Below are 26,003 nucleotides of genomic sequence, written 5' to 3'. Positions count from 1 at the left end.
CTAGGCGCATCCTCTTACAGTTCGTGACATAAGCTGTGAGCTACTATGTGCAAGTGGTGGGGCACAATCATTGTGTCTGGTTTCTCTTGCATGGATCTCAGTTCCTCAACCAGTTTTGAAACTGTCTTCTACCCATCAGCACTAATAATGCAGGTGCACTTGTCGGCACAAAGAAAGTAGATTCTGCCCGTAGTTTCTGTGCATATTTTCCGCCTTTTTCATTCATTCAGCAGGAAACAAGTGAGGCTTTGTTTGTTTTCGTCATTTAACAGGAAATTTTTCCAGTCTCCTGAGATCTTTGTCATGGGACCTTCGATCAAATATGTTGTGGATGAACCTCTTCGATCTCTTTCACTACTCTTGATTGGGAGAGGATGGCAGGTATCGGTTATAAAATCCAAACGTGGCTTTTGGAAGCTGTTCACATAGGCTCTCTTATAGTTCCCCAAATGTGTTAGATACGGTCAATTGTGCTTGGAACAAAGCATTTCCATCAAAGACGTAGTTGTTTTTGTTTTGAGGAGGCTTTTCAGTTGTGTGTTTCTCCTCCCAACAGGTGTATATCAAAATAAATATAATTATAAATGCATCATTATAGCAAAGAAACATAAACAAAAGTTCTTTTAGCAAAGAACATATTTAAGCTTACTAAACCCTAAATACTTTGAATTGTGTCACCAAGGTGTAAGATATACTCTAATAAACTACAATAGACTGTAATAATATAATAATAATAAATCAATATGTATGCAATAATATATTAATATGAATATAATAATATAATAGAATATAATAGACTGTCATCAACCCATTTAGAACTGGTCAGAGTTTGTTGGATAGTACCTAACTTCAAACCCGTACTGTCTCCACACCCAGAGGGTGATTTTGGGCAGACAACCTGAATTCAATAGATAAGAGGCCAAGGTGTGTGGGAATCACCATCCCATATAATCCCAGGGGAGGGTCAGGGTCGCCTTAGGGCTGGCTCAATGGCTACTAGGAAAGAAAACACAAATCTTAGACCACATGGTGTGGCCAGAAGGGAGGAGAGAAGAGAAAAGGGCAGACATCTACCCTCAACCAAACCAAGGACAAGACAGAGGAAGACAGCTATCCTCAAGTAAGGCTGGGTCAGCCAAGGTGGCCGACCCAGCATGCTCAATAAGCTCTGCCCACCTGCACATTTAATTCACAAGCTTATATTAACTCCTTAAAGGTCTGAGGTAAGGTTTTAACAGGAGAAAGTTAGGAATTTCTATGGGCACCAATGGGTTGATAGTATGAGCTAAAATTTATGTTATAACAATGAGAACACAAGCAAACAAGAAATGGGTACCTGACAACTCAACGCACATCCCTACCAGTTCAGTGACAGCCGTTTCCGGTCAAGGGAACATGACCACACCCTTCTGAGTCAAGCCCATGAGGTATGATAAAATACTGACCGCGCCATGGCTGGGGCGCCACATGGCTTGAAGGATGACATAATTACATTGGAAAACCCCACAATATAAATAGGAAGAGGGGGAGAAAACGTGGACGTGGGCATATTAAAACCCCACCTTCACTACCCTGTCAACTATCTTCGCTAGCACGGCCACCCCCTTCCTACTTAAATGCACCCCATCCCTTGCATACATACTATCATCACCATAGTACAGGCCCACTATCAATGAATATGTCGACAGCTCTTACACTGTTCTCCAACCAGCAATTGAAACCGATTGCACGGGACATCCATTCACGACTGGCACCAATGTCTAGGTAGGATAGAGAGCAAGCAATAGGAGTTCCACCTTCACCCTAATCTTATCTAGAGTTTCTACAGCCACGCAGTTCGACACTGGTGTTGCCTACGCTCACGTTTCCCGGCACTGAGTAAGACTATGGGGCTGTCTCCACAGTCATCAATGACGTTCTCCACTCTCTCCAGTACCTATCTATCCATGCCCCGGGGAACACTCGAGTTTCTAACTTTAGTGCAGAGATTGTTACCTAAATACTTCCACCATCGAGCTCTATGACAGAAACACATTTGACCTTTTGGCCTGAGTGTGGTGATTTTACCTGTGCTTACCCTCTCTCTCCAATACTAACAGAGGGAGTAGCACCGTGGTGTTACTAGCACCTCACATCACTTAAGGTGCTGAACCTGTTGTTTAGGGGCCCACAGCTGAGTGCCTTTTTAGAGTGCATTTTGTAGCACTAGCAGCAACTACCTTCCATGAATCCACTTCAACTTCACCGCCCTTTCACGACACTAAGTAAAGGTTTTCTTCTCCTTCAAAACTAGCTTCAAGGCTGCTTCGCCCCAGACTCTGGGACCCTCCTTCAACCTTCTCCAGTCGATCTTGCAAGGCAATACAAGCTGGAGAACGTGAGAGAGGTGGTCGAGTACACGTCAGCAACCGCTATGTCACTTACTCACTAACACTGACAGGAACAACACAGGTCTGCACTGGGTTTAGTAATATGTCACCCTGAGGGTCAGGAGTTGTTTATTGTTTATTTGGCTTTAGGTTCCAATATCACCCTAAATCTCTTTCTCTTGGCAGTCGGATTTCTCTATGCACGTTGTTCATCTGGTATCCGAGTTCTACACTCCTATAATGAGTACCTTTACATTTGTTCACGCTTGAATTTCATCTGCCATCTTTTCAGTCCTCACACATTTAATAACACGCCCCATTATGAAAATACTAAAGCAATTACTGTATGTTGCTGTCTATGCTGATATCTATGTCGTTTATGCATATAATAAATAATAATGGTCCAAGTACTGAGCCTTGGGAATCTACTTGTGACGCGTCTGAAGGGGACTTAGTGTGCCGCTAATGCTCACTGGCTGTTTCCGTCCTGTAACCACACCCTAATCCATTTAAGGATGTTACCTTCGATGCCATGTGCTTACCTTTCTAATTGCCCTTTTCGTGGGGGGACTCTGTCGGCTGGGCTTCTACAAAGTCGAGATATACCACATCGTACTTCGTGCCTCGTCCAATTCCATTCGAAAAATTATTTAAAAGAATGTTAATAGATTAGTTAGACAAGAACGCTCACATGTGAAGTCATGCTGGGAATCATTGATCAATCCTGGTTCTCCAGGTGATTTTAACAGAGCTTTGGAAATGATTGCTTCCAGTAATTCTGCCTACTATTGATGTTAGACTGATTGTGGTAGTTATGATAGTGATCTATATCCCCTTCTTGAAAATCGGTATTACATTCGTTATCCTCCAGGATTCTGGTACTACACCCGTTTTATGACATGTTACAATCCTTTGCTAAGGGCATACTAAGCTCTTTTCCTTACATTCCTTTAATTTGGCAAATATCTGTCGGACCAGGTGACTTATTAGGCTTTAGTTTGTCTATTTGCTTACTAACATCAGTACTAGTCACTACTATCTCTTAATTTGTTTTCTACTATCTCTGAATAGAGTCGGTATGTGATCATGTTTAAATTTTCAGTGGTGAAAACTGTTGAAAAAATATTTATTCAAATTATTGCTCATTTCTCCGTTGTTACGTGAGCTCACAGTATCTGACCGTATTGGTCCAATTCCTTTTCTCGCGGTTTAGTTTGATACATTTGGTAGAACTTTGGGGGTTTGTCTTCGCCTCCCTTGCTATCCTTACCTCATTATTCTTCTTGGCTTTCCTTCTTATCTGGGGTTTTAACCCTACTCTCCAATATCTATAATAATCCTGGAGGTAAATTCCGCCACGCTTATCCTTCTACCTATAGCCTTCCTTTTGGCCAATGATGTTCTTTTAAATAATTATTTATCCATTTAGGGTCATTGTTGTTCGATCTCAGTTTTGTAGCAAGTTGCGTTCTGCCTTTGTGCATTAAGTAACTCATTATTTAAATTGTCGTGAACCTGTACCTCAGATCTGCTACCAGGCTGGAGTCATCTGTCAGGTTCACGCTGCTTAATGCCCCCTCTTTCAGCTGCCTCTTTTAAACTGTCAAAGTTTGCCCTTCTGAAATCTGGGAAACAGTGAATTTTTCTACGTCTGCCCTGAAAATTTAACTGAATCTAATTTCTTTGTGGATCGCTGTTTGCAACTTCATTCCCACCACATTGTTAATGAGGTTTTCTGTTCGACAGAATCCAAATCGAGATATTATTACCCCGTGTGGGTTCGGTTATATGTTGACTTAGGAAACAGTCCTGATCGTCTCGAGAAAATCCTCTGATTTTGAGTTACCAGTAAGGTCAGTCCACCTATTTGGCCAAGGTCAAAGTCGCCTACTATACAGACTTGTTGTGTGTGTGGAAGTTCTGCGCATTTCATCCCAGATAAGTCGCTGATTGACGCTATCAAGATTGGGGGTCTATATATTACCCTGTGATTAATTTTCCCTACCGTCGCTAATTATATCCAAATTTTTCTGTATTCCGCCTCAGTTTTTATTTCCTTATTTATTTCACACTTCAGGATTATCCCTAACATAGATTGCTAATTGAAGGTCCTTTTCCTGGTCTGCCTATCGGCGGGAACTTATGAACAATTTGTAACCCGCAATTTGGTGGTTGGACCGGGTAAATCAATAAGTCTAGGTTGATCCATGTTTCAGTGAATGCTATTATATCGATTTTCGGTACATACCAAGGCCCTAATATCATCCATTTTGCTTCTCATATTTCTACTGTTCAAGGGGTAGACGTAATCCACTTATTTTTATTCTTTGATGTTTCGGAGGTTTAGTATCACTTTGTGTCTTAAATGTTTCGATAGTGAATCAATTTGTTGTGACTGCCTACGAGGCTCTTTTTACGTTAATATATAATTTAATTTCATTTTTAAAGTTGCTTTATTTTATTTATTTTATTCTTTAATTTACTTCATTTTTGTTTGGTTCCGCCTAGAACCTGGATATTAAAAGTAAATTAAGAGATGATGTAACAATAAATATATATATATATATATATATTTCTATTGCCCAATAAAGTACGCGGACTTCTACATACAATCACCAACCCACCAGGATTCGAACCCACGGCACACACAAGCCTAAGTGACTGTGACCAGGGAACGCTAACCACTGGACCACCAGGATACTAAAAAGGTCCCTGACTTTGTTATATTTCACACAAAGCCTGTTCAACGAGCTTATGGCGCCGTGAACTTCTAATGGGGACCACCGTATCACTTAGGTGGTCAGAGTAACGTTTTACCAAATCCGGCTTCGAAACACGAGACCATGGTATATTTCATTAGCCCAATAAAGCACGCGGATTTCTATATATCAATATTTTACTATTATGAATTGTTGCATACAAAGTTTATGATCAGAGCCAAGTAATTGATCATAGCAGTTCTAGACTCTTTGTTATATCACGGCGCCATAAGCTCGTTGAACAGGCTTTGTGTGAAATATAACAAAGTCTAGGACTGCTTTTAGTATCCCAGGTCCAGTGGTTAGCGTTCCTCGGTCACAGCTATAGGCTTTCTTGTGTGCCGTGGGTTCGAATCCTGGTGGGTTGAGGTGTTGATTATATATATATATATTTATATAGGCTAAGTAGTATATATATATATATATATATATATATGCTGATAACCACAAGAAAAAGAAAAACACGAAGTTCCCAAGCTGTGTAATTCAGTATTCTAGGGTGAGTACAGACTAAGAAAAAATACATAACAAGTGCAGCTATATATATATATAGTGTAGAGGAGAGTGAGATCAAGTCCACACAGGTCAGGTCACTAGGCGTGACCCTACTCATCTGTAAAAGCACCGCAGCAGTTGGTAGTCAGGTCGCAGTGGGCAAGATGACCCTACCTTCTCACCTCGTTACAAATAAGAAACATAAGAACATAAGAAAATAAGGAGTCTGCAATAGGTCGGTTTGCCTGTGCATGGCAGCTCCTGTCGAGAGTTACTACCACACTCTATCATCCATGAATCTATCTAGCCTCCTTTAAAGACTTTCCAGTGTTCCAGCAATTACTGCAAAAGATGCTGTTTGTCTACCACCCTATTTGTGAACCAGTTCCTTCCTATCTCAAAACCCAAACTCACATCCAACTTAAACTGCTTGCCATTGAGTCCTATCCTGCTCGGATATTATAAGAACTTTATCTATATATCTCCTTATTGATTCCTTTCTCACCATTTAAATACTTGTATCATATCATCTCCTGCACCTCTTTCGTCTTTCTAGAATGCAAGTTTAGTTTCTTTAATTTCTCTTTATATTCAGGTATAAAGGCGACAGCTAAGGTGCTCCATTGTTTCCCTGTGTGATTTTATCAAAATTTATCTTATTCACGTTTTCATTGTGATCTACATGAAATATATATATATATATATATATATATATATATATATATATATATAGTATATATATATATATATATATATATATATATATATATAAATATATATATATATATATATATATATATATATAATATATAAATATATTTCCATTAGCCCATTTCTAAATCGGAATTATATACAATACACACTACGTATTCAGTGTTACTTTGAGTGTTACACTATATGATTATTTTGATCATCCAACGCAATGCACAATAATAATACAACATGTATTCTCTTCTCTTTATATATATATATATATATATATATATATATATATATATATATATATATATATATATATATATATATATATATATATGTGTATATATATATATATATATATATATATATATATATATATATATATATATATATATATATATATATATATAGAGAGAGAGAGAGAGGAAAGAGAGAGAGAGAGAGAGGAGGAGAGAGAGAGAGAGAGAGAGAGAGAGAGAGAGAGAGAGAGAGAGAGAGAGAGAGAGAGAGAGAGAGAGAGTGTGTGTAATAATGATAATTAACGGTTTATTGAAAAAGTTCTGCAGCCCAAAGGCTGAAAATAGACATTGGACATAAATGACTTATTACAAAGACATGGGGTGGGTGGGTCGTTTAACAAAAGCCTTCATTACTGAAAGAACATAAGAAAATAAGGAGTCTGCAATAGGCAGGTTGGCCTGTGCATGGCAGCTCCTGTTGAGAGTTACTACCACTCTCTATCATCCATGAATCTATCTACCCTCCTATTAAAACTTTCCAGCGTTCCAGCACTTACTACAAAGTTGCTAAGCTTGTTCCACTGGTCCACCACCCTATTTGTGAACCAGTTCCTTCCTATCTCCCTCCTAAACCTAAACTTATCCAACTTAAATCCGTTGCTATGAGTCCTATCCTGCTCGGATATTATAAGAACTTTATCTATATCGCCTTTATTGATTCTTTCCACCCACTTAAATACTTCTATCATATCTCCCCGCACTCTTCGTCTTTCTAGGGAATGCGAGTTTAGTTTCTTTAACCTATCTTGAAATGGAAGGATTCTAAGTCCCGGAATCATTTTCGTCATTCTGCGCTGCACCGACTCCAATGAATGATATCCATTCTATAATAAGGGCACCAGAACTGAACCGCATAATCGAGGTGCGGCCTGACTATCTCAAGATATAGTTGCAATAAGACCTCTGCACTCTTATTACTTACTGTTTTCTAGGCGGTAGGTTCGGGCTTCCAGTACCCTTAAGTCTCATTCATAAGTCGACTTCTCTAGTTTGATGTTGTTAAGGCTGTATACATTGACAGTATTGTTCTTCCAATATTAAGTACGCTGCACTTGCTGGTGTTGAATTTCATTTGCCATTTTTCTGACCACTCGTGCAGTTTTTTAAATCCTCTTGTAGTGCATTTGCATCCTGCCCTGAATTATCTGCCGCCCTATTTTGGTGTCATCCGCAAACTTGCTTATGTCACTGCTGATCCCAGCATGTAGATCATTTAGATACATATGAACAAGAGTGGGCCCAGTACTGACCCCTGGGGGACTCCACTGGTTACACAGCCCTACTCAGATTTAACACCATCTACGCTGACCCTCTGTGTTCTACCTGTGAGCCACGATTTTATCCAATTTAAAACTTTGCCTCGATACCATGAGCCTTAACTTTCTCAGAAGCCTCTGATGTGGTACTCTGTCAAACGCTTTGCTAAAGTCTAAGTAAATAACATCGTAATTATCGGCATTATCTACTACCTTCGAAGACTTTCCTAAAAAACTTCAGCAGATTTGTTAGACAAGATTTTCCCTTTGTAAACCCATGTTGAGAGTCGTAGATTAATTTGTTTTTCTCTAAATGCGATCGAATGCTATTTGCTATAATTGATTCAAGAAATTTCCCCACTACTGACGTCATACTAATCGGCCGGTATTATGACGCTGATGCTCTGTCTCTCTTTTTGATTATGGGTACTACATTTGCCTGTTTCCACAAGTCTGACACAACTCCCGTGTTTAATGATTTGTAGATAAATTTACGAGGGGTTTGCTATTCTGTTCCTTACACTCTTTCAAAGCTCGAGGGAAAATTTCATCAGGCCCTGGGAATTTTGTCATCTTTAATTTATTTATCTTCTTAAGAACATCTTCTTTTCTGAAAGTGATATTCTTTAATTTCGATAGTGATATTCTTTAATTTCTCTTCTTCATTTCTTCTAAATATCAGTTCCACCTCTGGAATTTCCTCGTGAATTTCTTCTGTGAAAACTGATAAAAAGTAGTTGTTTAATGCTTTGCTTATTTCCTCACTGTCATCGATCACTTCTCCCCTCACTGAATTTAACGGCCCAACTTTGTCCTTGACCTTCGTCCTATATACCTGGAAAAATCCCTTGGGACTCGCCTTGGATTCTGTTGCTATCCTGATTTCTTAGTCCCTCTTTTTCTTCCTAACATTTTTCTTAACATTCCTAGATAGTTCATTATATCTATTTGTGAGTTGCTCCTCCCCTCCCTCTAATTTCTTATAAATTCCTTTCTTTATTCCTATGTCATGTTTAAGTTTTCTGGTCATCCACCTTGGCTCATTCTTATTTGATCTAATTTTTCTGTATGGTATATTTTGTTCTTGTGCTTTACGTTGTATACGAGTGAATTTATTATAGTCATAATCAATTGTTGTGTCACCTGTGACCTCACCTGTTCCTACTGGGTACTGACCTGACTGTTCCCAGGTGACCTCATCTAGGTACCTTCTTAACCCCTGATAATCCGTCAATCGAAAGTTTGGGACTCTGATCATATTGTCATATTTTTTCGTTTCCAAATTTAGGGTGAACCTGATTTCTCTGTGATCACTGTTCCCTAGTTCCTTCCCTATTGTGATATCACTAATAATATTTTCTTTATTTGTTGATACTAGGTCTAATATATTGTTACCTCTAGTAGGTTCTGTAATTAATGGTTTCAAAAAATTGTCCTGTACTGCGTCTAGGAAGTCTTCAGATTCATATTCACCTACAATGTTGTCCCAGTCAATATTTCTGAAGTTGAAATACCCCATAAAGCACAGGTTGTTATATTTTGCTGCGCTACTCATTTCCTGCCATATGGACTGAGCTGCCTCTTTCCCAAGACTTGGGGGCCTGTAAATCACTCCCATAATTAGTTTTTCTCTTCCTTCCGTGATTTCTACCCATACAGACTCGGTTCCCATTTCACCCTTTATTGAATTATTAATACAACATTTTAATGTATCCTTGACTAAGAGTTCGACCCCTCCCCCCTTCCTACCTTCCCTGTCCTTGTGAAAAAGGTTCTACCCTTCTATGTGGTACTCTGATAAAAAAATTTTGCTCGCCAGATTCATCCAAGTTTCGGTGATTGCTATGACGTCTACATTCTCGGTACATACAACCGTTCTCAGCAATCTATTTTATTTCTAACGCTCCTACTGTTTGTATAGTATACATTTAAGCCTACCCTTCCCTGGTCCTGTTTTACCCCTTGTCCTGAGTAACTAATTTTACTTACCAGGACCTGCTTGTTTTTTGACTCCCACTTCCCCGACCTCTCTCTAGTGGCGAAACCCCCCCTTTGGAGTGACAATTTCACGCTCTAGGGATGCCGACAACGTCTTCACCCCCGCACGAGACAAGTGTACTCCGTCACGACTGTACAGGTAGTCGTTACCATAGAATCGTTGCCAGCTATCAATGAATGCCCAACCATTGTTTGCACAATGTTTTTCCAGTCGGCAATTTATAGCAATTGCCCTGGAGAGCCATTCACGACCAACCCCTCTTCTAGGCAAGACACCACATACTATCGGGATCCCTCCCCTATCTCTAATCTTCCCGAGCGCCTCTCTATACCTCTTGAAAAGTTCCTCACTCCTAACCTTTCCTATGTCGTTTCCTCCCATACTAAGACACACTACTGGATTTGTACCCTCCCATGACAAAACCCTGTCTAACCTCTCAGCTACATGCCCTATCCCAGCCCCAGGAAAACACACCCTAGTCTTATGTGTCCTATCTCTTGCACAAAAAGTCCTATCTAAGAACCTCACCTGGCTGTCCCAACCTACCACGACCTTACCACTGGGCAGCGTCTGAACAACTGCCCTTTTCACCTCTGGCACCACATCGTCCTGCCTCTTCTCTTCCTCGTCCTGCCTCTTCTCCTCGTCCTGCCTCTTCTCTTCCTCTCCAGCTTCCTCCATCAATTGGTCGGGGTTACTGCACTCCACACCCTGGTCAGCTTTCCTGAGTCTGACCCTAGTCCCCTTGGAAGCAACCACTCTCTACGCCTGTTCCTCCTTCGCAGGTGTCCTGCTAGGCAGGACACCTACCTTAAGGAGTTCAGTCCTGAGGGCTTCGTTCTCCCCCTTTAACACGTCCATCTCTCTCCTCAACTACTCCAGCTAACTTAACAGAGTACCCAAGAGGGCGTCCTTCCTCACACTCCTCCTCTCTTCCCCCACAACACAACGATCCCCAACTACCACGGCGGCCATTTCCTCTGGTCACTAACACGAGCACGTCCTTCTCCAAGCTGGGTCAGGTAGCATACAAATTATTATAGTTTACAGTTGATGGCTCGGGCCTGGGCTGGTCATTGAGACACCAGGTGGTGTGGTGTTCGGTGCAATAATTCCTCCCCGGGTGTTAATACACGGACCTCACGTTGTCATGGAGACATCGGGTGGTGTGGTGTTTACGTGGTGTAGTAACTCGTCCTCTGGCGTTGATATGAAGGTACCTCACGTGGTCATGGAGACCCCGGGTGGTGTAGTGTTCACGTGGCGCAGTGACTCATCCTCGGGTGTAAATATGAAGGACCTCATGTGGTCATTGGGACACCGTGTGGTGTGGGGTGGTGTCACTGTACCTCACTCTGTTGGGTAGTGTCACAGTAACTCACTCTGCTGGGTGGTGCTGTGTTATCTCGTAGTCAGGTGCATAGCCAACCCCCTGTTGTTCCCAGGGTGGACGTATTAACACCTTCTGGTCAGAGGATGGTTCTCAGTGGTGCTTATCTCACTGGTGGGTCACGACTCTCACTGGTACTGTCTAGTGGTGAATTCACTGGCTTAAACACTGTTCATCACTCTTCAACACTGATCCCACTTCTTTCCGAAACGAAATTGTCACTTTTGATAATGTTGATATTCTGGTGATGAGGATGCATCGAGAAGAGGGACTTCAGGAATGGGCCGACATGGCTAAGAGGGGCCGCTGCTCAGCAGGAGCAGCGCCTAAATGGGTGTGTGTGTGTGTGTGTGTGTACAGGGTGGTGTAATGTGTCTAGTATGGCAGCATTATGTTAATGTTGAGGTGCAAGCACTGCTTGTTCTCTCTTCCTTTCAGCTACCGCCGCTGGCTACCCCTCGTGGTGAACCGGGAAGTAACTTGCAAAAGTTTTCGCTTGCCAGTGCACAGCCTCCTCACCATCAAGACTCCTGCTGTGCCTCTTCGTGGCAACAGACGGTAACTGGGTGCCTCGTGGGTTCAGGCTAGATCCTCAGGGGATCTCAGAGCAGAATTAGGCCCTAGCGGGACGGCGCATAGGCCCACTGGCATGTGGACATGTCCTGACGCCTACCAACCACTGCCCCGCTGCCTTGCAGATTAATCTTGGTAGGTAAAGCTACGGGAGTAAACCCCAAACGAAAAATCTGCAGTAGAGCCCTGCATCAGGCAGGCATGCTAGCAGAGATCCAACAATACCCCAACGGCGGTATAGGCGGAAGAGGTGACCAACATGGGAACCAAACGACTACACCTGCGGATGAAGGCAATGAATGATGGACAGGCTACTATGGCGAAACACAAGAAACAGTATCGGCGGTCCATTGCAACTCTTCCTCTCCCCAGTGGATCATCATCATCAAAAGCCCTATACCCCCAAAAGTCCTATGGCGACGGACGATTGGCGACGGGGACAGACAGAGATGACTTAAGGGAGTCTCTAGTCACAACTCTGCCTATTTTTTTTTTTTTTTACGGGGATTAGCCTACCCGGGCACAGGTCACTAACCCACATCGGGCTGCATTGATAAAATGGTCGTTTATACACTGGGATCTAGGCAGCAGTGCAATCAGGTCCTGTCTATGCGACTGAGCAGCCCTCTCGAGGACCCACACTGCTCACCCCACATGGGGAGGGTGATAGAAAAGGTACCCTAAACATAGCCTGCCTAAAGAGCCAATGTAACTGGGCAACCACACTCAGTAAGGTCATCCTTATGCAGTCGAAAACACAATCCTAATCATAGATCAAAACAAAAACAAACTATACAATATCTTATAGTCGCTGCATGGAATGTCAGGACCCTTCTGGATACTGGCACAAATGAGCGCCCTAAAAGAAGAACTGCCCTTGTGACAAAAGAGCTGGCTTGGTATAACATCGCCACAGCAGCCATTAGTGAGTCCCGGTTCCCGGGAAGGGTAAGCAAATAAGCATGATGCGGAGAGAAACCACATTTATGGAGTTTGCTTTGCCATCCACCAATACATCCTACACAGGCCAACTGAAATGCCTGTTGGGATCAACGAGCACTTCATGATGCTCAGAGTCCCACTGAATCACCCACATCATGCCTTCTTCATCAGTAGATCGCCCCAACACTAGATACAGAGGATGACATCAAGGAGGCCTTTTACGCCGACCTTGACAGAGTTGGCAGAGATGCTGACATTTGGCAGGGAACCATAGGGAGAAATGAAATAGGCAAGTATAATCCCAACAGCCTACTCCTCCTCAACAAGTGTTCTGCACACAACCTCACTATTGCAAATACTTTGCTTAGGCAAGTCGACAAGTTTAAGGGCTCGTGGTAACACCCACGATCCAAACACTGGCATCTCATTGACTACATTATTGTCAGAGAAAAAGATCGCCGAGATGTCCTCATCACCTCGATCCATGCGTGGCTAGGACCACTACAACACTGATCATCGGCTCATCAGAGCTAAGCTCTCACTTCACGTTGCCCCAAAACAGCAAAGATGCTGGAAGTGGGTAACATTAGAGAGGATAGTACCATTATGCTGGATGGATGGTGGAGGTGCGGCTGAACCAGGGGCAGGTTGAAAGAAAATCTGAATCTTACGTACATGCACCTCAAGGCTTAAGTGTGCATAAGCATCTCTGTAGGTGTTCAAGATCTCCTATAGGTCGAGTTTAGTGTGAGCGACAAGGGTGAGGTTGTCTGCATACTGAAGTTCAGTAATTGAAGCTGCCGACATCTTTGTTCCTGCCTGAAGTCAACTTATGTTGAAAAGATCCTTCATCGGATACTCGATGTCCACCCCACCGGCTAAATTGGCGCTGGCACGAGTAAAGAATGCAGCTAAGAAAATGGAAAAGAGAGTTGGCGACAGTTCACATCCCGGTTTTATTCCTGTTTGGATGGGGAAGAATTGAGACTGGGTGCCATTGTGCAGGACACTGCTGTTCATGCCATCGTGGAATTACCTCACAATGGCAATGGATTTTGGTGGGCAGCCAAAACAGGTGAGGGTCTGCCAGAGGGCTTCCCTGTTGACCAAGTCGAAGGCCTTGGTTAGGTGAATGAAGGCCAAGTACAGGTCACGACGCTGTTCTCTGCACATTTCCTGTATCTGGCGAGCAGTAAAGAATATGTCATGGGTGCTACGTTATGGTTGAGATTCTGGGAGGAAGTTTTCCTCCTCAGGAAGAAGTTTGTTAAGAGGACTCGGGTGACGATCTTCCCAAATACAGACAGCAGTAACATCCCGCAGTTGGTGCCACAGTTTGACCTGTGTCCCCTGTTTTAATAAATATTGATGATGGAGGTGTCTTTAAGAGGTTCGGGGATTTCCTGCTTTCCCATATATTCTCCAGGAGGGGGTGGGGACAGCTGGTAGGCAGAGGTCCTCCTGTTTTATACACCTCGGCTGAGATTCCATGAGCCCTTGAGGCTTTGTTATTTTTCATCTGTTTGACGGTAGTAGCTACCTCATCCAGGGATGGAAGATAGCTAAGATGGGTCAGCTCTGGATACTGGGGGACTTGCTGGGTAGTCATGACATCCGCATCGGTGTTTCGGTTGAGCAGTGAATGGTAGTGATTGCCCCACAAAATGTTTTAGTGAAATTGAAAATTTTGTGCATCTTGTGTTGATCTGCAATTTTTGGTGTTTTACATGCTTTATATTTATACCAGTCGTTCTTTAGATTGCGAAATTCGCGCTGGGCCGCTGCTTTCTTCTTGCTAAAGGTATCAGCTTTGGTCCGAGACTATGGGTTGTTCTGCCACTCAGTTAAAGCAGCACGTTTATCATCAACCAGTACATTGACTTAGGGGTTATTTTCATCAAACTAGTTCTGGTGTATTTTTTTGATGTGGTCAAGCGATTTTTGGCAGGTTTTTGTCATGACAGTGTTGAGAATTGTGTTATGCTGGTTAATTCCCCAGTTAACCAGGTTGGAACACATATAATATATATTGGACTTTTAGTAACAAAACCCAATTGAAGTTTCTTGTTTTATTATAAAAGGATTATGTTTATAATTCCTGAGTGTATATCAACTGTAATTTCCACTATTTATGAGTGAATGAGAAAGAGGACGGCGTTTATGTATATAAACGTGAATCAACTTCCGTTCAATAAAAGTTGGTGTGAGCGACTTTGAGTAGGGACCCATCGAGGGAGAACGGTATGGGTACGTCGTTCCTCCTCGAGGGAAGACGGAGTCATCCACTGCGGCTCTCAAATTACGTCTTCCTCTAGTCAAGGATATCAAACTACTGCTCGCTTCAGGTGGCCAGAGAGCCGGCTACTCATGCCTTTACTCAGCATAGTATGATGCAGCTTCCTGTGGGCACACCTTATCACGTGCATGGAACATGTCACCTCATAGCTAGTGGAAAGTTACAGAGGGTGAATCTGAATATAAATCAGATGTAAATAACCCATTTATATAATATGTTCTGTTTATGAGACAGGGGCCATTACAGAATACCCCATTCGGTGCTGGGAATTGGGTTGTTTGTTGTAAGGTTGTTTATCAGCCCATGTTTGAGCTGCTCTCTGAAAGCATGTGCCTAGCACTGGATTCTCCAGACTCCTAATATTAAAACTTCTTCTGGGGGCTTGTTGCCTTCGCCGTTTTGGGGCAACGTGAAGTGAGAGCTTGGCTCTTTTGCCACAAGGGCGGTTCTTCTTTCAGGATGCTCATTTGTGCCAGTATCCAAAGGGGTCCTGACATTCCATGCAGCGACCATAAGAGGTTGTATAGTTTGTTTTTGTTTTGATCTGTGATTATGACTGTGTTTTTGGCCACATAATATGACCTTATAGTGTGCCTTTGCTCAGTCAGGTTGGTTCTTTAGGCAGGCTATGTTTAGGGCACCTTTTCTAGCCCCTCCTCATTTGGGGTGAGCAGAGTGGCTCCTCAATAGGGCTGCTCAGTCGCACAGATAGGACCAGATTGCACTGCTGCCTAGATCCTAGTGTGTATTAGTCCCTGTTTAATAAACAGTCGCACTTATATAAACATGGGTTAATACATTTGTATTATATAATTCTATCACCTCCCATAATTTTCCATGATCACATCAAGATATCTCACAGCTCATGGAAAATTATGGGAGGCGATAGAATTATATAATACAAATGTATTAACCCATATGTATATAAGTGATACTGTCTAGTAAACAGGGACTAATACATCGCTCGGTCACCACCTTCTGAACTCCATGAGGAATTAGCTAATCTCACAGAAAAACCCTATACATATACCTACTCATTTTACATGCTTATGTGTAAACACTAAACTGGGGAAGCTGAGACCTGGGGTTGAGCAGCTACTGGAGACCTAGTCTGAAGTGCCTTACCGGTGAGTATATTATGTACAATGGCATAAATAATCCTCGCTTACTTCGTGTTTGAGAATGCGCCTTCTTAGCAATGTCATCTTGAGATGATGTCATAGAACGTACAACTTTTGCTGCTAAAATCATGCTGGGTGAATGAGTCTGTGGGGTCTGGGACTCGCTTTGACTCGGTATCCATCTTCCTCATAGTAAGAGTGCTGGACAAAACATTCACCTTTGCAGAGAGCAATGGTACAGACTTGTGAAGGCTCCTAAGACGAAATAGCTGAAGATTTACAGTTTGTAACAAGAGAAGGACAATTTTGATATACGTTTCTCAGAACGTAGCTTTAAACAATAAGTATTAGGTAAACTTGGCATACTTGTCGTCTTTGCGTTTTTGAGCAGATGTGTCTAGGACACTGATGTCTGGGACATCATTAACATTATATACACTTGGTGTATTTGACGTGTTTTCGGTTTGAACGGATATGTCTAGGACACTGATGTCTTGGATATCATTAACATTCCTGGGGAGTAAAAAAATATGTCTGCATGTGCTACACCTGAGGTTTGTGAAATTAGTTAGATACTAAAAAGAAAAAAGAATGTTTGACCTATGTTCCAGAGTTCTTTGGAACTCTGTGTTGAACCGGGAGCACAGGTGTGACCATCATCTAGTCAGGTTGAGCTCCTAAAATTAGTTTTGGTACCTTGATAGAGTTCACGTGCTATGGAGATACTTTTCATCTCTGTAGGATTAGAGGAAACTTGTTCAGTACTCTCAATTAAAATATCTCAGTGGAATTGCACCTGTGTCTCTTGCAAGTTTACGTGTGGGTCACTATTAAAATCGATAAATGCTCAAAAGAAATAAAAATTAGACTACACAATAACAATTACTGGTATTAGAATATGTCAGTATATATATATATATATATATATATATATATATATATATATATATATATATATATATATATATATATATATATATATATATATATATATATATATATATATATATATATATATATATATATATATATATATATATATATATATATATATATATATATATATATATATATATATATATATATATATATATATATATATATATATATATATATATATATATATATATATATATATATATATATATATATATATGCAAATAAATCACTGTAGGTGCGCGTGATCCATGCACAGTAAAGGAGCCCAGCCGGCATTGAGTTATGGGGTGTAACGACCTGGAAGAACTAACAATGATATACAAACCAAATGACACTTTTACGTTCTCCGGTAACCTTCTGTCTGTGAAATATAACAGAGTCTAGGACTGCTTTTAGTATCCTGGTGGTCCAGCGGTTAGCGTTCCCCAGTCACAGTTAACCATCAGGGTGTCATAAAGTTCTGTTTTATTGCCGTTTGTCTTACTGGGCGATTGTGATCGGAAGGGGTCTATTGTGACTTATATAAAGCGATGTCTGTTACGAAACTGATGACAACTCGTGAGTGGTAGCGTTAATATAAGCGATTACAAAGACTTGTGAGCCAAGATAGGCTGATGGCAGGTGGGTCGTGTGAAGTTCTATTACACACACACACATACACACACACACACACACACACTCACAGGCTCTTTGTAAGAATCCATTAGGCAAATCATGAATGTAATTTCCCTAAAGAGTGTTTGTGTCTTTAAGTTACCGGGACGACTTGGTGACTGCTGGGGCACCGGGGATCAAAGCAAGCGACTGTTATCACTGAAATTCTCTCTCGGTATGAATAATCAAGTTTGCACCCGAATCAGAGCTCTTATAAACACATTAGTCACTTAAGCTGCGTGTGATAGGAGAGCGTAAATGAAGCAACATCAGGTCTGTTAGGGGAATGAACAGTGAATGAGGAAGAAGGGAGATGAAACAGACTCAGTATGACTTCATAAATCCTTCTCATCACTGTTATGTATCTCCGCTTCGTGAATGTGTTTATTATTGGTGTTATACGGGCTACTGACAGCCTTCTTTTGCCTTCAAGGCAGTGAAGACATACTGTAAACAGTAAGGTCAAGGCTTCTTCGAGGATGATAGTTGTTGAGTGAGTGAGAAGTGGCTCACCAGGTTGTACATCCTTACCTTGATAAATTTTTAAGGTAAGAAATTTTTCATCAATATTAAGGTTTCAGTGAAATACGACTACAGCCTATCATAGTTAAACGTCAGGTATATGGCGGCGGAGATAGGAGAACATATGATGAAGGAAGTGCTAGAAGTGAAACAGGCTGGAGAGGTGGAAATCCAGTGAGTTATAGGAATGCCACAGCAGGTAAAAGCGATGGTGATGTGATTGTTATCTTGATTCTAGCTACAATAAAACATGGTGGAAATGGGCTTCTTCTTCTTCTTCTTCTTCTTCTTCTTCTTCTTCTTCTTATTATTATTATTATTATTATTATTATTATTATTATTATTATTATTATTATTATTATAATTATTATTATTGTTATTATTATTATTATTATTATTATTATTATTATTATTATTATTATTATTTTTATTATATATTATTATTATTATTAATTATTATTATTATTATTATTATTATTATTATTATTATTATTATTATTATTATTGTTATTATTGTTATTATTATTATTATTATTATTATTATTATTTTTATTATTTTTATTATTATTATTATTATTAGTAGTATTATTATTATTATTATTATTATAATTAGTATTATTATTATTAATCATTATTTTTTATTATTGTTATTATTATCATTATTATTATTATTTTTATTATTATTATTATTATTATTATTATTATAATTGTTAATTTTACTATTATTTTTGTATTTATTTTCATATTGTTGTTTTTGTAACAAAAGACGGAAAAGGGTGTGAAGTGAAGGAGACATAGGTATAAGGGTAATATAGGTGAGAGGGAGACATTAGTGTGAAAAAGATATGGGTGATAGGGAGACATGGCTGTGAGGGGCACCTGGGTAAAATAAGGACATGGCTGTGAGGGGCACCTGGGTAAAATAAGGACATGGCTGTGAGGGGCACCTGGGTAAAATAAGGACATGGCTGTGATGTGCACCTGGGTAAAATAAGGACATGGCTGTGAGGGGCACCTGGGTAAAATAAGGACATGGCTGTGAGGGGGACATGGCTAAGATGGGGACATGGGTATGAGGAGGATATAGGTGATAGGGGAACATGGGTGTTAGGTATAAATGAGTGTTATGGGGACATGTCTCTCTGTTTAAAATTATAAATATTTGACAAAACGTGCGATTAGTGTTGACATGTTTACTTTATATGCGAAATACGGTAAATAAATTAACACAATACGCAGGCACTCACAACAAATAAATGAAGAAACAAAATAATCATGGGCTGAAACGAAGGGACAAGAAAATAAATAAATGGATGAGATCTCAGCGCCAAGAAGAAGACTATAATGCAAAAGCGAATTGTCTCTACAAGAAGAATAAATATATGAAGACGAGTAATGAGCAGCTAAACTCAAGATTTACGACTATGGTAGAATCTTGAAGAAGCGCTCATCTAGTAGTAGTGAGACACAGAATGGTGATGTTGATGCTGCAACATATCAAAATCATTTTTCCACCCCAGAGAAAGAATGTAAAATTATTAAGCCAGTTGCTAATGTCAAAATTATTATATTAGTCTTAGTTAATTCTTTAGTTAAGGAGCTGAATCTAATACGAATAACTTAAACCAGGCTACATGATGTATGGCTGTCTGTTCTTTGATCTTCAACACACGTAAGTTGGACAAGAACAATTAAAAGCCAGTCGAATGAACTTTGATTTTGTCACCTACGACCTCTGACCAACAAGAGACACTGAATAATTGATATCTTAGGAAGACCTCGAGAACTGTATAAAATGTCAAGAGACAAAATTTATTTGTAAATCGACATATTGTGTGACTCAAGTTATGTTTGAAGTTTGTTTAAAAGGCTCATCCTTACAACAATGAAAATTTCGGAGTAGAAGAAATATGAACTGGTCAAGAAGACAGGCTAAACGGCAATGTTAGTGAATATATAATCTTTGTTTAGCCGGTATCCGGTCGAATAATCACTGGTTATTTGACCAGGATCTAAAACAAACCTAAGTACTTCTGACCACATAAAATTTTACATATAATTTTACTGTTAATTTGAAAATATTAGAAAAATCAATCAAATATAAATAAAACATGAAGCATTGAGGATACAAGGAAGATAAAATCAGATTTACTTCTATATCAATTTCTAAAGAAAACCACCACCATAATGTTGACCTAACCTAACCTAACCTCACCTAACCTCACCTCACCTAACCTCACCTAACCTAACCTCACCTAACCTAACCTAACCTAACCAAACCTAACCTAACCTAACATATATTATATAATTAATTATGTCCATGAGAGCATCACAAAACGATTACAGGAGATAGTGCTAGAGTATTCAACATTTAAATAATGGTGTAATGACTAGTGCAATACCTACTGCCATCCTGACCAGAATCCCATTAAAATCACAGTAAAATCCCCCGCAGGTCCCGGTCAAATAGCCACGTCGTTTTTTTATATCATCCTCGCCTCTCTCTCATTCTTTTTAACTTTAATTACATCGTCGGGAAATAAAAATACTGGTCAAGCCACTATTTCATATCCATAGTTTCACCCCCACACCTACCAGAGAATCCTTATCCCCATTCCCACATACCCTCTTCCCAATCCCACACACACACACAGTTTGGATGCCTCTTATTCCACTATCACCTAAATAACTTCACACTTTCCAAGACATCAACAATCTCCCTCTGTCCAACACTCCGACAATCTCTTCCTCCCCAGCAATCTCTACCTCCCAACACCCAAATAATCTATCCTTTCCAACACTCCAACAATCTCTTCCTCCTCCAACACTCTAACGGTGACAATTTCTCCCTCCCCATCACTCCAACAATCTATCCCTCCCCAACATACTTACGACCTCTCCCCCTACTGACACCCGAACGATTTCTCCCTCCCCCAACATCCCCAAAATGTCCCCCTCCCCCATCACTCCAACACAAAGATCTCTTCCTCCCCCACGATCTTTCTCTCCCCCAGAAACCCAGCAATCTCCCTTCACAGTTTTTCCCTTAATTCTCCCCCGGGGTGCAGGGAGGATATTGTTTCACCCCCCACCTCACTCGCGACAGGAGACTGATCAAAGGATCTTCACCAGACAAATGAACAGTGGTCTCTCATTATTGATAGACCCCTCTGCAACGCTCTCCCCTCTCTGTCCCATATTCTCTTAGCTCTGCAACGCTCTCCCTTCTCGACGACACTTTCACAGTCTCTCTCCCGCACTTCCATACTCTCCCGCACCAATAGTCTTCCTGTCAAAATTTCCCTAACTATATACAATACACTTGTACAGTCAGCCAACGTTCCATCGATCCCATCCTGGCTCTCGTGAAGTAAGGCTGTATGTGATGGGGAGTGTAAGTTATGGATCTATTATCGGCTGTATCACTGTGAGGATAAATAGTAAAAATCCAAAGGTAGCATTTTTATAATAATAAACTATTCATCGTTATTTAAGACCGCGACAAGTTTTCTAACGTTCGTATAATTTGCTTAAATATTGAAGAAAATTATATTGGCAACGCAACTATAACCATGGCCGGTGCAATATTCTCACGTCACATTTCATAAATACATATTCCACATTTATTCCTAAGTGTTTTATACAAAAATAATTGTCCTCCCACTGTGAGCATTATATAATAGAATTTGACTTAAGTTAGAGGGCGGACACTGTGTAATAGAGTCAACTGAAACAATAATGGCATGTTGTATCTCTGCACCAACGCTGCACGTATGTATGGAGAAGTAATCATTACAGTGTTCTACTAACTGCCTATGGCGGTATTATTATTGATAACTTGCTGAAAGAAAGAGAGAGAGAGAGAGAGAGAGAGAGAGAGAGAGAGGCTGATAGACGGAAAGACAGACAGGCAGACAGAGTGAATATGGACTCAGAAGGGGTTCGAATAACTTTAAGTTATTATGTGAGTTTTTTATTTCACCACTCTTTTAAAATTTTACTTTTGAATCATATTGCAGCTTGATACATCATCGCCAAATATTTATTTACCTCTCAAAACCTATCCAATAAATCATAAAAATTTATTCAGTATTCCACAGTTCTATTGCCATTGATTATAATTTGGAATTTATTCGTGATTATTTGTTCAAAAAGATGAATTGGGTTTATATGTTTCAGTTACACTCAGACTAAACACTTCAGTCACCAAATTATTGTGCAGTAGTTTAAGTAATTTCTGATGTTTGATAAGTCCACACACACACACACACGTCATGGTCACAATACCCTGGCAAGTCTGTTCAACACTTAATTATTCATATTATGCTCCACCGCCCACAAAACAAGTGTGAAACTTTTTGAGTCCACCAGTTGAGATGTTCGTTTCCCCCCCACTTCAGGGTGTCTCAGTCCTCTGTTTCCTCTCGTGTACTCCCTCAGAGACTCGGGTATTTCTTAATACCCCATAATGGTGTTCAGAGATTTGAAATTGAGAGTGAATGAATTTATTGTACCGTAAGCCAAGTATGCCCACAGTGAGAGTAAGCATTCTAGGTATATTGAGTATATGTTGAAGGCATCATATATCTTTATGTGTAGAGTATATCGAGTTAAGAGGTTATGTTTTGAGTATTCATCCAGCAGCAATAATTCATTATGTTTCTCTTGTACTTATGCGATAGCAATTCAAAACTGAAGTCACACCATTTTAATCTATGAACATCAGAGAATCCGATGAGAAGATAGAAATTGCTGTCAGTCCCGTATTATAGAAAGTAAACAGTGTGCTGAATTGTCAATAAAACTCCTACTTATCGATGGAATGCTGTACAGCAGAAAATCTCAGTTATCTGCTTGCGAAGCTCCGCCCACAGTACACTGCCATCTTAGTACTTGATGTCAGTTTAATTCTTGCCTTTGAAAGCTCATTCACTGCTTAGTTTAAAAAGTTAATCTTAGAAAATTAGTATAACCTCAAGGCCTAATTTTCACATGCCAATGTGTAGAGGGAGGGAGTCTGACGTTATATCCGTGTAAGTTTCGACTTGATAACTCGGGGTTCTGAGATGTTGGCTGGGAGAGGAACGAGGCAGACCCCACTGGCTCACTCCAGCCTTTGACTCCATTCTGTACAGGTATGTTTAAGTACTGCGTGTATGTCCAGTCCTATTAAGTGATTTGACTTAGTCGTTTTATTTGAATATGCAGTGATTCAGTAACGTAACTATGATGTGTTTTAGTAAAGTTTTCATGCGCAATTATCTTAAAACGTTATGACATTCGTGTCAACACTCCCAGGCTTCTGCCCCCTCCGTTCACAGGTGCCTGATAGACCCTGGCTGGTCGGTGTATGCCAGGACGACGTCCACATCGTCCAGCATCATTGTTGGAGAAAGATGGAGGCCATTAAGATCGGGTAGCGTCGTGTAACACAGTTATGGGGTGAGTTGTGATCTCACGCAAGTCAGCCGCTCAGAGGAGGTGGCCAGAATGTGTTCGCTGCCCACTGCTCCACCCTGTTGGTCTCACGTGAGAAGTAAACACGACAATCCCCTGGCAATGTTTTGATGAGTCCATCTCTAAGTACAGATTACTTTGTGCGTGTTATTCGTCCGAGTACTCCTATATGTAATCTCCTCAGTTATATGGGTGTCTGGAAACAGCAAGTGTATGAGGGTCGCCACTTTTTCTTGGCGAATGTAACCAAGATAGTCCTGTTTGTGATCAAGAGCTACAATGCTAAGGTAACCTGTGCTGTTGGTTCTCTAGTTTGCTAATTGTAAGATTGATTTTGATTTTGCCGCTTGCAGCGGCTACTTATTGTGCACCCCACACTCATCCTGCGAGCGGTAGCGCAAAAGGATTACAGAGTAGGGTTTACAAAGGGTCATAATAATTAACCCCCGTTGTCAGGATATTATGGCACTGAAAGTTACACAGTATTTCATTTACATTATTTGTTTAGTTCTATACATAAAGGGTAACTTATTCACAAATGCGTGAGTACAGGCGTGTGAGGCAGTATGTCTGGCCTCACACTTTGTTATTCACATTTACGTGGGAGGTATTCAAGCACATTGCGTATTTGGTTCTGTACATGAGAATTGATATAGTTACTAAGTGTAAAAAAGTGGATACAATCTTAATATGTCGGCTATCTTGCCATTAGAGATGAAGTGTTGTGCCATTTCACACACAGTGTGCTTGGACCTGTCCCTAAAAGGTTCTATCTTCACACAGTCGAGGACGTAGTGTTCAAGTGTGTGGCCATATGTATGGCCACACACTTTACATTTAGTTTTGTTTACATCTGCTTGAGGAACATACTGCCAAAGGTACTTATATCCTAACCTTAATCTAGCGGTTACAACATCTTGTAATCTAGTGATCTTGTTACTTGCTCCATATACATGTTTCACTTGATACATCTCATCATGGTAACCTATGGATCGACTAGTGCCTGTTTGCACTTGTCTACTTGCGTCAAACTCATCAATAAGTTCTTTCCTAATTACAGTTTTAAGGGTTCTTTTTGACAGACCCAAATTGTATTCAACGGTGTCTTTGTTAGACGCGAGTTTGGCGAGGGCATCAACTCTGTCATGTTTTATGAGGCCTATGTGAGAGGGGATCCACAACAGTTTGACCCTGACACCCCGGTCAACAAGGCACGCATATTTGTGTCTGGCTTCAGAGACAAGAGCGTGACAACCTGAGTCGAGGGTACCAAGGGCAAGTAGTGAGGATAGAGAGTCAGTGATGATGAGACTGTCAGTAACAGTGGTTTCAATGAATTTAATAGCTGTGAGTATGGCAACTAATTCAGTTTGTAGAGTGGATGCCCAGTTGTTAATTCTAACTCCTTTCTCAATTATATTACCGTCAGGTTGAGTCACAACAATAGCACTTCCAGCCCTCCCACAGGCGGTGTTTAGAGATCCATCAGTGTAGATGGTCTGTGTGATATCATCAGTCTGTAGAGTGTGTATGTGTTCAAGAGCTCTCAATTTGGCAGTGTGTTGGAGATAAATGCTTTGTATAATTAATTTTTTAGGCGGATACGTCGGTATTCTGATATCAATACCGACGTATCCGCCTAAAAAATTAATTATACAAAGCATTTATCTCCAACACACTGCCAAATTGAGGGCTCTTGAACACATACACACTCTACAATTGTAAGAGTAGTGTTGTGTGGGTTTTTTTTAAGGTACACCAAGTAATGGTGTATGTTGGAAGATGTATTGTACCTAGTTGACAAGTACATAAGTGGAGCCATGGAGTTGATCCTGGTAGTTGTGTATGACTGGAAGTAGTCAGAAGTCTAGCATTATTTTAATAAACCATTTTTTATTGTATGTTGGGGGTATTATTCTCCTACAGTGTCCACCTTTGTTCCTTTCCCTATCTTGGTACCAGTATTACAGTTACCCCATGTCCTAACCCTCGAGCCATACTGCCACAGGTCAAAGGTTAGGGAGTAACTATGAAAAGTAAAGTAACTAAGACATAGCTAACTTATGGAATTAATATAGTAAGAAATTGAGAGAAAGAAGGTTAGCAGAGTTAAGAAGTTAAGACAGGAAAGAAAAGTAGTTGTTTAAATGTAGTGGGGCAGAGAAAGAAATTAAAGTAAAATATTATAGGAAGAAGATCCCCTATATATTGGCGGAGTCCTTTACAAAATGGT

The sequence above is a fragment of the Homarus americanus genome, unplaced genomic scaffold (assembly GCF_018991925.1).
Source record: "Homarus americanus isolate GMGI-L3 unplaced genomic scaffold, GMGI_Hamer_2.0 scaffold30535, whole genome shotgun sequence".
Classification (NCBI taxonomy): domain Eukaryota; kingdom Metazoa; phylum Arthropoda; class Malacostraca; order Decapoda; family Nephropidae; genus Homarus; species Homarus americanus.
Note: the sequence above shows the minus strand (reverse complement) of the source record.